The sequence below is a fragment of the Malaclemys terrapin genome, chromosome 1, assembly GCF_027887155.1.
Source record: "Malaclemys terrapin pileata isolate rMalTer1 chromosome 1, rMalTer1.hap1, whole genome shotgun sequence".
In the NCBI taxonomy this organism is placed as follows: Eukaryota; Metazoa; Chordata; order Testudines; family Emydidae; genus Malaclemys; species Malaclemys terrapin.
The window spans coordinates 80358771-80371574 of record NC_071505.1 but is presented as its reverse complement, the minus strand read 5'-3'; the positions used below and the strand labels follow the sequence as shown (position 1 = coordinate 80371574).

The 12804-nt window shown below is 44.1% G+C and overlaps 1 long non-coding RNA gene across 1 annotated transcript; it reads left to right on the top strand.

Moving 5' to 3' along the window:
* Window positions 1–262: 262 nt before the first annotated feature.
* Window positions 263–10999, top strand: LOC128837089 (uncharacterized). The gene is made up of 3 exons (XR_008444886.1): window positions 263–393; window positions 7873–8258; window positions 9788–10999. It is a non-coding gene; the product is annotated as an uncharacterized LOC128837089 (long non-coding RNA).
* The last annotated feature ends 1805 nt before the right edge of the window (window positions 11000–12804 follow it).

Genomic DNA, 12804 nt, shown 5'->3' with positions numbered 1-12804 from the left:
ATGGGGAGAGTGGTAATCCCTCAGGTAGGCCAAGTCTAGGCTCTTTGGGACAAACTAAAAGCTTATGAACAATCATATCAATAGTTACATGGAATTATAGCACCCGAGTGGACAAGATCTCAAAAGAATAACTCTTGAGGTTTAGATGAACTGGAGGATACAGGAGACTTTAAAAAGTACCAAATTGCAAGTGACTCTCCATATTTAATAGCAATATGAAAGCTTTTCAATTGACAACTGTTCCCGGGTCTTACATGACAATCATCATCTGACAGAAGAAACTCTGCTTCCAGAATCTCACAATTACTGTATGTACTGATCCCAGATGTTGTTTTCATCAGTTGTGGTTCATTCCTGAACACATGCCATGTGACATCAGATACAACAACCGGGGTGAGTGAGTGCCTGCTAACTCAGGTTTAGTTAATGTAACAGAAACTACAGAACCTGTGAAGGTAGGAGCTATAACAATAGCTATGACCAACTATATCTTCTGTGATTTCTAATTTTTACCAAATCTAAAGTAATTAAGGTTTGTTCCAGACCTTTTTATTGATCTCTCCCTGAATACTTTAGACCTATAATTAATATTGTAGTCATGTCTTAGTTCTTAGCCATTATTAGGATGATATTCCATGAGACCAGAGATTCCTTTTATGCCTGGAATATTGCAACAGGACTTGAGGATATCTAGGAGAACTGGATAGTCAGTTTTGCATGGCTAACACCAGCATGCCTTTGAGTTGAGCAAATAGGAGCTCTGCTGAGCTTGTCTCATTTAGAGGGCTAAATGCTGTACTTCAATGTGAACACAGACTTCCCATTGATTTGAATGTAAGCTGAATACCTAAAGTGGCAAAATATGGCCCTACTTCACTATGAGATAGTTCATTTTCAGCAAATACTATTAGGTGGAATTTTCAAGGTGACCATATTATCCTTTCAGTGCATTTGGTGGTGGGGGGTGGTAGATCATTCATCCATCGGTAAGAGAGAGAAGGCATTTGTTTTTTCAGAGTAGAATTACCTTCAGCTTTATACCATTCCAAATGTCACATTCCACAAATTCGAGAGCATCAAAAACTGGATTACTGATATTTATCCAAGAAACCACAAAAATGCTCAGAGAACATTCGGCTATGCAAACTTGTATTGTTACATATCTCACTGCTAAGAATCCAATGTGAATATGGACAGCAAACGTATGTGACTGTTATTTTTGAAAGTACAAAGCAACATTCCAAATACTCACAGTTGGATGAGAATAAAAGAACTGTGGCTTGAGCAAGAATAAAAGCTTGAATTACAAATGAACCTTCATTTTCTAGCCATTAAAGCAAACATAAAATATCTTTAATTGTCTGAAGTTTTATTTATGTATTTATTTTTATAAAAGCAACTATTTAGGAGTGGTTGAAGTCTTGACCTCAGTTAGAAATATAAAACTACCTATAGTTTCAGAGCAGACAGCTTAATAAAGATTTTTCTGCCTTTTCCATGAATACTGGATATGTCTATTCAACAGGAGTAGTGTCGGGAGACCTATTATATATCTTCTGCAGATTTATTCAGGTATCTATGATAAAAGCCATTTTTGAATTTACTAAAGGTTACATCTGCACTTGGAGCTGGGGGTGTATTGCATTTTGAGGACACATACCCGCACTAGGTCTCATCAAGCTAGTATGCCGAAAATAGAGTGTGGTCTCGGCAGTGCAACCAGAAGGATGGGTTAGCCACCTCAAGTATGTGCCCAGGGTCTTGGATGGAATCATACTCTGGGAGACTACCCCTCCCCAGTACTCATGCTGCCGCAGCTATACTCCATTTTTTGCATGCTAGCTCAGCGAGAACTGACAAGAATATGCCTCCTCAAGCTGGGAATCGCACCTCCATTTCCAAGTGTAGACATACCCAAAGAGTAAGGTATGATGTATGAATTAGCTGCTAGGTAGTAGAGAAGTATAAGAAAAATAATACTGAGAACTTTAGAGAGATTCATACCTTGAGTAGCCCCACTGGGATTACTTGAGGAGAAAGGTATTTCAATGAGAATAATAGTATTTGGAGCTGGCCAAGACAGACAGGTCGATATTTCCAGTAAAACTTGTACATGTTCTTTGTTCATTTTTGTTCCTGAATGTTGACATCAGTATTGCCTCCATTGTTCAAACTGTGTGCTTTTGCCTTTAGCCAGATTTAAAATACTCTATTTAACTTTCAGAATATTACAATGCAGCACTATAATTATCACCTGGCGGGCCAGAGTCTGATATTCCTCCCTGTTGTGGAATTGTACCTTACTCCATGCAAGCTCCCATAATGTAATTGTGACAATAAATATAAACATCGGCATTCACACACATAGGATCTTAAGTACATGGTCTAGATGAAGGACTTCTAAAAATCCATATTCCCAAAGCAAAACATCTTACTTATCAGAACAAAAGTTAGCTACACCAAGATAAGTCAATGGATTTATAAGTGTTACCTCTCCCATTTCTATTCTTCAGTGGTGCAGAGAAGAGGAAACAATTAGGCAGCCCATGAAAGAGAAGAGGATGAAACTTTCAGGCAAAGTCACTCTAGAAGCTTAGCTTGAATTTTACTAATGATACACACTGGCCTCCTTGAACACTCTGTTTCAGTTCCTCTTCTGCACTGAGACATACTGAGTGCAGAGGAGTGGAGTGCTACTAGGAAGCAAGTTAAACCTCCCTCATTCTTATGGTGCAACTGTGGTGACTTCAGCCTTCAGCATAAATTAGAACAGATTAGGGGCTGCTCTAATTTACAACTGCCGCCTGTGGTCTCAGAGATCATATGACAATTGTGCATTGGTGAACTCGAATGTATTCTGCGTTATCTCCTCTCTATACCCTCTCCCACCCTCTATGCTACCATGTGGGAGGCAGTTAGTGAAGGAGCCAGCTATACCACCTTATGTCAGTTGACAACTCCCCTGCAGCAGGATAATTCTCAGATGCCAGTTAGGACCAGAGTCTGATGCTTTGCATTGCCTAACTCTTTGCATTGCCTAAGCAGTACAACTTGGCACGAACAAAAGAAGAGAATCTGGGTCCCTGGACAGATGCTCCCTGTCTTTCTTTGTCAGATGTTTGATGTACATTTGATTGTGATTAAATCTGTGGACCACTACAAAATCAGAGCAGTAGCAGTCACACAGAGAAAAACCCAACCAATTAACTGATGTGATGTGGAGAGATTAGGGCAGTATGGGCGGCACGAAATGAGGGAAGGATTGAGTAATAAGAGGAAATTTAACAGGATACATACACAATGTGGGGACATAACCAAGCAGAGGCATCCATCATATTAAAGTGAATTAATCAATTTTGTCTCCTTAAGACTGTCTATTTTTCCATATAACCTAGCGCTGTAGTTATGTTTGGGTGGGACATCTGATTCATATTAAGATACACCACTCCACACAAGTATACAAGTATACAAACTGACTTTTATACCATAGATTCATAAGATCAGAAGGGACCATTGTGATCATCTAGTCGGACCTCCTGCACATTGCAGGCCACAGAATCTTGCCCACCCACTCCTATAATAGACCCCTGACCTCTGGCTGAGATACTGAAGTCCTTTAATCCTGACGTAAAGACTTCAAGTTACAGAGAATCCACCATTTACACTAGTTTGAACCTGCAAGTGACCCGTGCTCCATGCTGCAGACAGGGCCGGCTCCAGGCACCAGGCACCCAAGCACATGCTTGGGGCGGCACCTGGTAAGTGGTGGCGGGAGGAGCGCGGCGCAGCATTCCGCGGGGGGGCGCTCCGGCGGCGCGGTGCTGGGGGGGCGGGCTTCGGTTGCGCGGGGCTTGGCGAGGGGGCGGCGCGGGCGCGGCGCTGGAAGGGGGTTCCGGCGGTGCTCGGCGGGGGCGTGTTCCGGCGGCGCTTGGCGGGGGGGCAGTGTGGGGCTCGGGGCTTGGGGGGGGGTGTTCCGGCTCGCGGCGCTCGGCGCTCGGTGCTCGGTGGGGGTGCGGCGCTGGAGGGGGCTTCTGGCGGCGCTTGGCAAGGGGCGGGCTCCGGTGGCGCGGTGCTCGGCGGGGGGGGAGGGGGCGTCGCGGGGCGTGGGGCTCGGGGGGGGGTTCCGGCGGCGCTCGGTGCAGGGGGGGGTGGGCTCCGGCGTGCGGCGCTCGGCGGGGGGGCGGCGCGGGGGGCGCCGCTCTGGAGGGGGTTCTGGCGGCGCTCGGCGGGGGGGCGGCGCGGCGCTCGGCGGGGAGGCTGGGGGGCGGCGCTTTTTTTTCCTGCTTGGGGCAGCAAAAAAACTAGAGCCGGCCCTGGCTGCAGAGCAAGGCAAAACCCCCCCATGCCTATCATGCTAACCAATATTGTCTCATTTCCTTGTATTTCCCTGTCTGTCTGTCTCCATCTGTTCTCTCTTGTCTTATACTTAGATTGTAAGCTCCTTGGGTAGGGTTCATCTTTTTGTTCTATGTTTATACCTAGCACAACGATGTCCTGGTCTGTAACTAGGGGTCCTGGTAATAAGTAATAATAATAATAAATCATGGCTGTATTCAAGATATTTCCCCTAGAATAAGTGTTCAACTACTCTATTACACGTAGGAAAAACAGAACAAAAATTGGTTCTTTTTAGTCATATACAAAAGGACTACGCCTATTTTAACTGTGTCACTTTAATAGTAGCATACATTTTTAAAACTGAAAAGGAAAAATAGATGAAAATAATGAACAGTTGAAAGCTATTTTTCCATAGTTATTTCCTCTTCATGTCTCAGAAAAACACAAAGGGAGTCTCTGATCCCTGGATCAGGGGGCTGGAGCACGTGACTTATGAGGAGAGGCTGAGGGAACTGGGATTGTTTAGTCCGCAGAAGAGAAGAATGAGGGGGGATTTGATAGCTGCTTTCAATTATCTGAAAGGGGGTTCCAAAGAGGATGGATCTAGACTGTTCTCAGTGATACCTGATGATGGAACAAGGAGTAATGGTCTCAAGTTGCAGTGGGGGAGGTTTAGGTTGGATATTAGGAAAAAGTTTTTCACTAGGAGGGTGGTGAAGCACTGGAATGGGTTACCTAGGGAGGTGGTGGAATCTCCTTCCTTAGAGGTTTTTAAGGTCAGGCTTGACAAAGCCCTGGCTGGGATGATTTAGTTGGGAATTGGTCCTGCTTTGAGCAGGGGGTTGGACTAGATGACCTCCTGAAGTCCCTTCCAACCCTGATATTCTATGATTCTATGATCCCAGTTACTCCAAAGAAGTGCTAAATTAAGCTTTATCTGCATTTTCCCCAGGCCTGTCTCTGGGCAATGAGAAAACAACTGTAAAGCCAAGTGCTTTGCAACTGTTCTTTCTTTGGCTCTTTGACTGAATATTATAGCCAGAAATGTAAATTATGTCTGATACTACACAAACTTTTGTTTTCAGAGCAGCTCTAATTCTAGACTATTGCTGATTTTTGCCCAAGCTCATTATCATTATAAACACCCTCTTATAAATTGAAGCTTCAAAGAGCAAGCTCTTTGCCTTTAAGCAACAACCTTCAAGTGGCACAGTGATATTTAAAGGCATTTAAAGTCAATGGGGATAACTGAGTAAGTGCTCAACAGCATGAACAACAGCGGAACAATCTAGCCCCTAGGAAGGTAATACTCAACAGGTAAAGCTCATGCTTGAATTTCCTCCAATGGGTGTAACAGAGGCAGAATCAGGCAGTGTAGTAAATTGGAGTAGAATTCTTAGGGTCACGTTGTGACACACATACTCTTATTGAATGGTTCCTTATTCAACAAGTAGCCCCACTGACTTCAATGGAACTACTCGGAGTGTAAGGTACTAGCCAATGGTGTTAAAAGTATGGACATCATGCCCTATTTTAGCTGAATTTAAGTAATCATGGCATAAATGGTTTGGAAGAATTTTGCCAATGTTGTGGCATCATCACTGCAATTGAAGAGGCTACTTTTAGAATATCTATCACATTTAGTAAATATCGGTAGACCCCTGGCTTTTGAGGAGGAAAGATAATATACATACAAAGAAAACGCACACACAGGAGAAAAATATTTTAAAAGATAAAACACTTGCCATGATAGCATAATGAGCATAACATTACCTTTTATTTATTTTCTTAGGCCTTGTGGTTTTGTCTACATCAGGTAGGTGTTTAAAGAGTTATAGGAGAACCACAAAAGTTCAGAGTTCAGATGAGTATCTAAAAGTCTATGGTTTATCCAAGGTTTATCCATAGCCGGGAGATCTTTGACTAGGTTGTACATACCTTCCAAGGGCAACCTGCTTCTTTGCTCTGGTGCTGCCACAGGTATCCTTCCAATGAATCCTGCTAATGTGCCCTTTTAAATTGTAAATGAAAAACTTCAGTGAAATCCTGGCACTACTGAGTTAGATAGTTTTGGCATTGACTTCAATGGGGTCAGGATTTCACCCCGGGAGCGTGCTCTCTATATTGTAATATGGGGTTTTGCAACCTCTAAGAGTTAATGGATGAAGGAAGAAAAGAAGAACAGAAAACACTACTTCAGAAGTATGAGAAGGGGCACAGCAGGCACTTTTACAGAGAGATATAATCCTTTATTGTTGTCCTTTTCTGACTCAAATATAAAACCCTTCTCCAGGCATATGTTACAATTACCTGAGGAGTGGGTGCTGTTAATGATGGTATAGCTTTAACACCAACCTGTAACAGAATAGGTTTTTCTGCATGTTTCTGGAATAAATTCAAACACAAGAACTAAAAAAGAAAGGATACATTGTGGGTATACTTTCAGGCTTTCAACAGGCTGCATAACACATTGTCAAATATTTAAAGTAGAGCATGTGTTGGTAACTTCCCTTAATCTGTGCTAGGTATGAGGAAAATTGAGGTTGTGTTTTCACTGAGTTCAGACAGTGGTTTCTGGAAAAATGTTTTGTAGGCAAATATGACAAGGACACTCCACAACCTGCCTTTGTTCTTGCTCCTGATCTAAAAACTAAGGCCAATCTTTGAATTTTTGAAGGAACTTCTCAATCAAAATTTGATTAAATTCCAGAGGAGGGAGAAATACCAACGAGGGGAAAAGAGCAGATGGAAAAAAAAAAAAAAAAAAAAAGAGAGAGAGAGAGAGAGAAGGTTACTCACTCTGTGCAGTAGCTGGGGTTCTTTGAGATGTGTCCCCCTGTGGGTACTCCACTCTAGGTGTGCTTGTGCCCCATGTCCCTCAGATCAGAGGTTTAGGTAGCAGGGTCTGTTTGGCCCACACATGCGCCCCCTGCAGCCTTGGTGAGCTGTGCAGGTGAACCTCCCTCAGTTCCTTTTCTACCGCACAGCCCATTGTAAACAACTCTGAAACAGAGGGGAGGAGGGCAGATAGTGAAGCACCCAAGGGATACACATCTAGAAGAACCACAATTACTGCGCAGGGTAAGTAACCTTCTCTTCTTCTTTGAGCAGTCTCTCTATGGGTGCTCCACACTAGGTGACTATTGAGAAGTATCCTCTATGGAGAGGTGGGGCTTCAGAGTCAAGTCAAGGATTGAAAACTGAATAGTAGAACCACATATGGTATCAGAAGATGAGGCATAAGTGACTGTATATTGTTCAGAAAATGTCTGACTGGAAGTCCAAGTCGTGACTCTACATATTTCCATGACAGGAAAGTTCTTAAGAAAGGCTCTTGAAGTAGAGATGGCTCTCGTGGAATGAGTTAATACTCTAGAGAGAGGTTGAAGATCACAAGACTGTTAGCAGTAGGTAATGCAGCCAGATATCCATTTTTTAGGTCACACAGGTGTTTGAATCTCATCCATTTTTGGATATATGTGTCATGAATAGATTGTTTCCTGCTATGTAACAGCACTCTCTTTGTGTCCTCAGCGTAGGTTGTTTCAAACCCTGTGAACCATCTATCAGCCATGCCTTGAGCTGAAAACCCCCGAGGATGGGGTGATAGATTTGACTGGCATCCTGAGAGAAGGGGATAGTCTGCAGAGTGATTGGTTAACAAACAATGAGCTGAGTGAGGTAAGAAAACCATGTTTGTATTGGCCACATCAGAACTACAAGAATAATTTGGTCTTTATCTTTCTTTATCTTGAACAGCACCTTGGATATCAAGGGAGTCGGGGGAAATGCATACAGAAGGCCTGGACTCCAACAAAGGAGAAAGGCATCTCCCAGGGAGTGGTGACTCAAACTGCATCTCGAGTAGAACTGGGAGAATTTCTGAGGGCATACACTGTGATGTTTTGTATGCCTAGAAGGTAAGATGCTTCGGCGCAGAAGGAAGGTGATCTCGCTCCCCATGACAGTTTAAGTAAAACATGCTTGACATATTGTCCAGCATGATTTTTATAGATGTAAGCTCTTTAACCAGCCAAAGCAAGAGATAAATAGGCCCAATGAATGCTTCCCTGACAGCTAGCTGGGAGGGGTAGAGACTTGGATATGTTTATATAAATACAGGTTGCTCCTGCTCTGCTTACATATTCAGCAAAAAGTGATCAACTTTGGCTGGTGTTGGGTACAAGTCACCTTAGTACTGAATGCAGGGGTAGTGAAATGTGGTTACCAATGTTGTAATTATTGTAGGAATACAGGAAAGCAGGACTGTGCTTAACCTGTCACCCTCAGTTGAAAGAACCTCATTAAGTCAGGGGCTCGAAGTCAGAGCCCTGTGAAAGTAAGAGGGGTGGGGACAGGTATCCCCAGTTAGGAGGCTGTACACCCTCCAGGGTCCTCCCTAGACTGGTTTAACCTGTTCCTCCCCACTTTTCAAAGAATAGGGCTAACTATGCTTCATTAGGACCCTCTTTGTTATGTTAAATGCCCAATCAGAACTGAAATCAGTTGTGGTAGGACTGTGTTTTTGCCCTGCCTACTAAGAGCTAAAAATCACTGAGAGCTGAAATCACTTGAGAGGGGGCAGTGTTTCTGCCCAGACTGCAAAAAGCTGAAAATTACTAAGCGACTAATGTGCAGAGGTCACAGCAGAGAGGCAGGTGGCAGCAGAAGGTGACTGACAGTCAGCTGGTGAATGTGTGGCTGGTGCGGTGGAGAGGCGTGATGAGCAGTCTGTAGGTGGAGAGATGTGGTGAGGAGGCAGCCAGCAGGGCGACGGCAGAAAGGCACTCAAGGGTGGTATGTAAATTTCCCAGGTTACTGGGTGGGGGCTCGAGCCGACCCTGGTTGCTGCTGGCTCCCCCTGGCAGAAGGGTTACATAAAATTACCCCAATCAGCAGAAGGAAATGGATACAGGCATTTCTAACTGTTGTGAGTTCCAGAAAGTTGATGTGCAGGATAGACTTGAGAGGAGACCACCCACCTTTAACAGTGTGAGCATTTTTTGCAAGCTCCCCAACCCAGCAGGGATGTATTGACTGTTATTGCTGACAATGGAGATGGTTGAGTGAAGGGGACCACTGCACAAACATTGTAAGGGTTCTTCTGACAGTCAAGGGATTTTTTTTTTTTTACTACCACAGGCCTGGAGATTAGTTTGTTTAAACTGTTTGCTTGATGAATAAACAGTTCTGAGTTTTGCCTTGGAGGCAGTACATATGAAGCCTCGCATGTATTACAAAGGTGCCAGCCGCCATATGTTCCAATAGCTGGAGGCAATTTTTGGCCGATGTTTGAGGACTGACTTGGATTATAGTGACTAAATTGACTAGGGTTATGAACCTGTGCAAAGGGAGGAATGTTTTAGCCGTTACCGCATTGAGGGTTAGCTCCTATGAACTCCAGACTTTGCACCATGCTTAAGGTGGACTTTCAAATGTTTAATTGCAGTTCCAATCAAAGAAGTAGGTTTACAGCCCTCTGAGTGGCCATCAAAACTGTGTTGAAAGAACACCCTGTGAGCGGGCAATTGTCAAGGTATGGGAAAATCGGAGTTCCTTGTCTGAAAATGAGCCACTACCCCGGAAAGTACTTTTGAGAACAGCCAAGACCCTGAACAGGAATACCATGTACTGAAAGTGCTCTTGACCTAGAGTGAAGCATAGGAACCTTCTGTGGGCAGAGTGGATCACTATATGGAATAACTGTCTTGGCTGAGGGCCTAGAACCAATCCCCATTGGTCCAATGATGGAATTATTGCTGCAAGAGTTACCGTTTTGAACCTCTGAATCTTTACAAATCTGTTGAGTAATCTTAGATCTAAAGTAGGTCTCCAACTGCCTTTCTTTTCCGGAACCAGAAAATACCTGGAATAAAATCCCTTCCCTCTGTGTTGTGTGGGAACTGGTTCTATAGCACCCAGACTCTATAGCACCCAGTCAATTTCCTGTCACAAAAGGTGTTCGTGAGAGGGTTCCCCGAAGAGGGATAGGGAGGGAGATGGGATGGGGAGAAGGGAGGTAAAGTGAATGGAGTATCTTGTTGCAATGATCTCCAACACCTACTTGTCTATAGTGATATGTTCCCAACTTTGACGGAAATGAGAAAAGCAGGCACTGAAAACAGGGAGACATGCAGATTGTTGCAGCAGATAAAATTGGAGATGGTAACTCAGCACCTCAACTGGCCCATCAATATTGGCATTTCAAAGTTGTGGGATGTGAGGTCGACGCGCTGTCCCTTACACTGGTGTTCATAATGTCTTTGGGAGGCAGTAAACTGGGTGGGATGAGATCTCTGGGCCATCTGATACTTACAGAACTTTCTTTTTTGTGCAGGGATGTAAATTCCCAGAGAGCGTAAGATGGCTGTAGAGTCTTTTAAAGTATGAAGAGATTCATCTATTTTTTCTGCAAACCACTTCAATCCATCAAAAGGAAGGTCCTCAGCTGGATTTCGGACTTCCCTCAGAAAACCCGAGAGCTAAAGCCAGAAAACTCTCTTCATGACTAGCACTGGAGAGAGAATGAGCGGCTTTATCAGTGGCATTCAGAGAGGGCTGCAGAGATGTTTTTGTGTGCCATTGGCTCTCTGCAATGATCTCCTGGAATTGCTCGCTCTGTTCTGTCGGAACATGTTCAATAAAGGCATTCAACTTTGAATAGTTATTATGGCTGTATTTTACTATGAGGGCTTGATGATTGGTGATCCTAAATTGTAAGGCAGCCAATGAGCATGACTTATGGCCAAATAAATCAAGATGCTTTAGGTCTTTATCATATGGAGTCAATTTAGTGCTTTCTGACACTCTCATTCACAGCATCAATCACAAGGGAGTTGGGGAATGGATGCAAAAATAAAAATTCAGAGTCCATGGAGGGAATGTAATATTTTTGTCCACCCTCTCACAGGTGAGTGATACTGAGGCTGGGGTGTTTTTGCAGAGTATAACAAGGACTCATGAATAGTTAGCACAATGCTGGCAGATGATGAATTGTGCAGACTGTCAAGTAATTTATGATGCAACTGCTTAACCTCCTCCCGTGGAACTTGCAAGGAGTCTACCTTTTTATGAGGTCCTGGAACTGTTTAAAATTGTCAGCCAAGGACGATGGGGAAGGCATGACAGCTTCATTTGGGGACGAGGAAGAGATGTTTGTTGTAGGGATAATCTCTTTCTCCAATCTCACTTCCTGTTCCTGAAAGGTCGTGTTTTGTGGATGAGGAGCCCTAGAGAGAATGGCTTCTGGGGATTGTCTGCTTTTCTCCCAGTGAGAAACACTAGGGGCCCTGGAAAATTGGTGATGGTAAGCCATCCAAGGGTCCCAGTACAGCCTCCGAGGCATCGGTGGAGGCATCCAAGAGTATCATACCAGCGGGATGGACAGTGTCTCTCACAAGGATAATCTGACTCCTTAGAGGTCTCAGGATAGAATGTTCCTTGATAACGAAATGGAGAGCCCTGGGCAGAAATGTGGGAAACTGATGAAAAGTCCCCATCATCTTCCTCCTCTTTTTGGTAGAGGTGGAGCAGTCATAGAGATAGGTGGATACTCTGTCGGTATTGGATGAATCTCTGGAGATTGAAAGGTGCTCACTATTGAGAATAGGTTGGTGCTGAACAGGGGAAATTCAGGCATTTCTGTTACTCCCAAGTCCTCAGAAAATTGAAACTCTTGTGGTAACGGAACAGTGGACGGAACCAATGAGGTAAGTTGGGCAGAGGTAATTGGCAGAAGGTGTCAATGGTACTGAAAGTCTCATGCACTCCAGTGAATGACCAATAGGTATCAGTCTGGTCTTTTGTGAAGCCAAAGTGCTGGGTACCAAGGTACTAGTAGACTCTGTTGGAACTGATTTAGAAGAGCTGGTCTTCTTCTCTTTGCTGCTCCAATCACACAGTGATACTAATCTTCTAGAGCCAGAGTTAGCTTTGCTGGTGGTTACAGTACCTGAGGAACTTCAAGTTGGAGATTGGTAAGTGCTGAAGTGGGTGTCTGAATCAGAAATGGTCTCTTTGAGATAGATTCTCAACCCAGAGGACTTGAAGAGGGCTTTCTAGAGTCTTTTTGAAAGGATTTCAGAGATTTCGTCTTCGATGCTCTAGGGGAGCGCTGCGCTGAGGAGGTCGAAGTGGTCGACCTAATCAGAAACGGTTGTTTGCAGGGGGTCCCCTACCCATGGTCAGAGGCTGATTGGAGTGAACTCTATTATGAGGAGACATAGTTTAAGTCCCCAGTTCTTTCTGGCCCTTGATTTTAATTGCAGACAGATATTACACTTTGGGGGCAAGTGTGACCTGTCAAGGCAGAGAACACACTGGGAGCATCTGTCACGGACCAGGAAAGCCTCTGGGAACAAAAGGCAGCATTTAAACCCAGGAGAACAGGGCATACCCTCCCAGAGTTTAAGTTCCCCTGAGGGGGAAAAACAAAAGAAAAACAGGTGAAAGGACAATGGTCCTTAT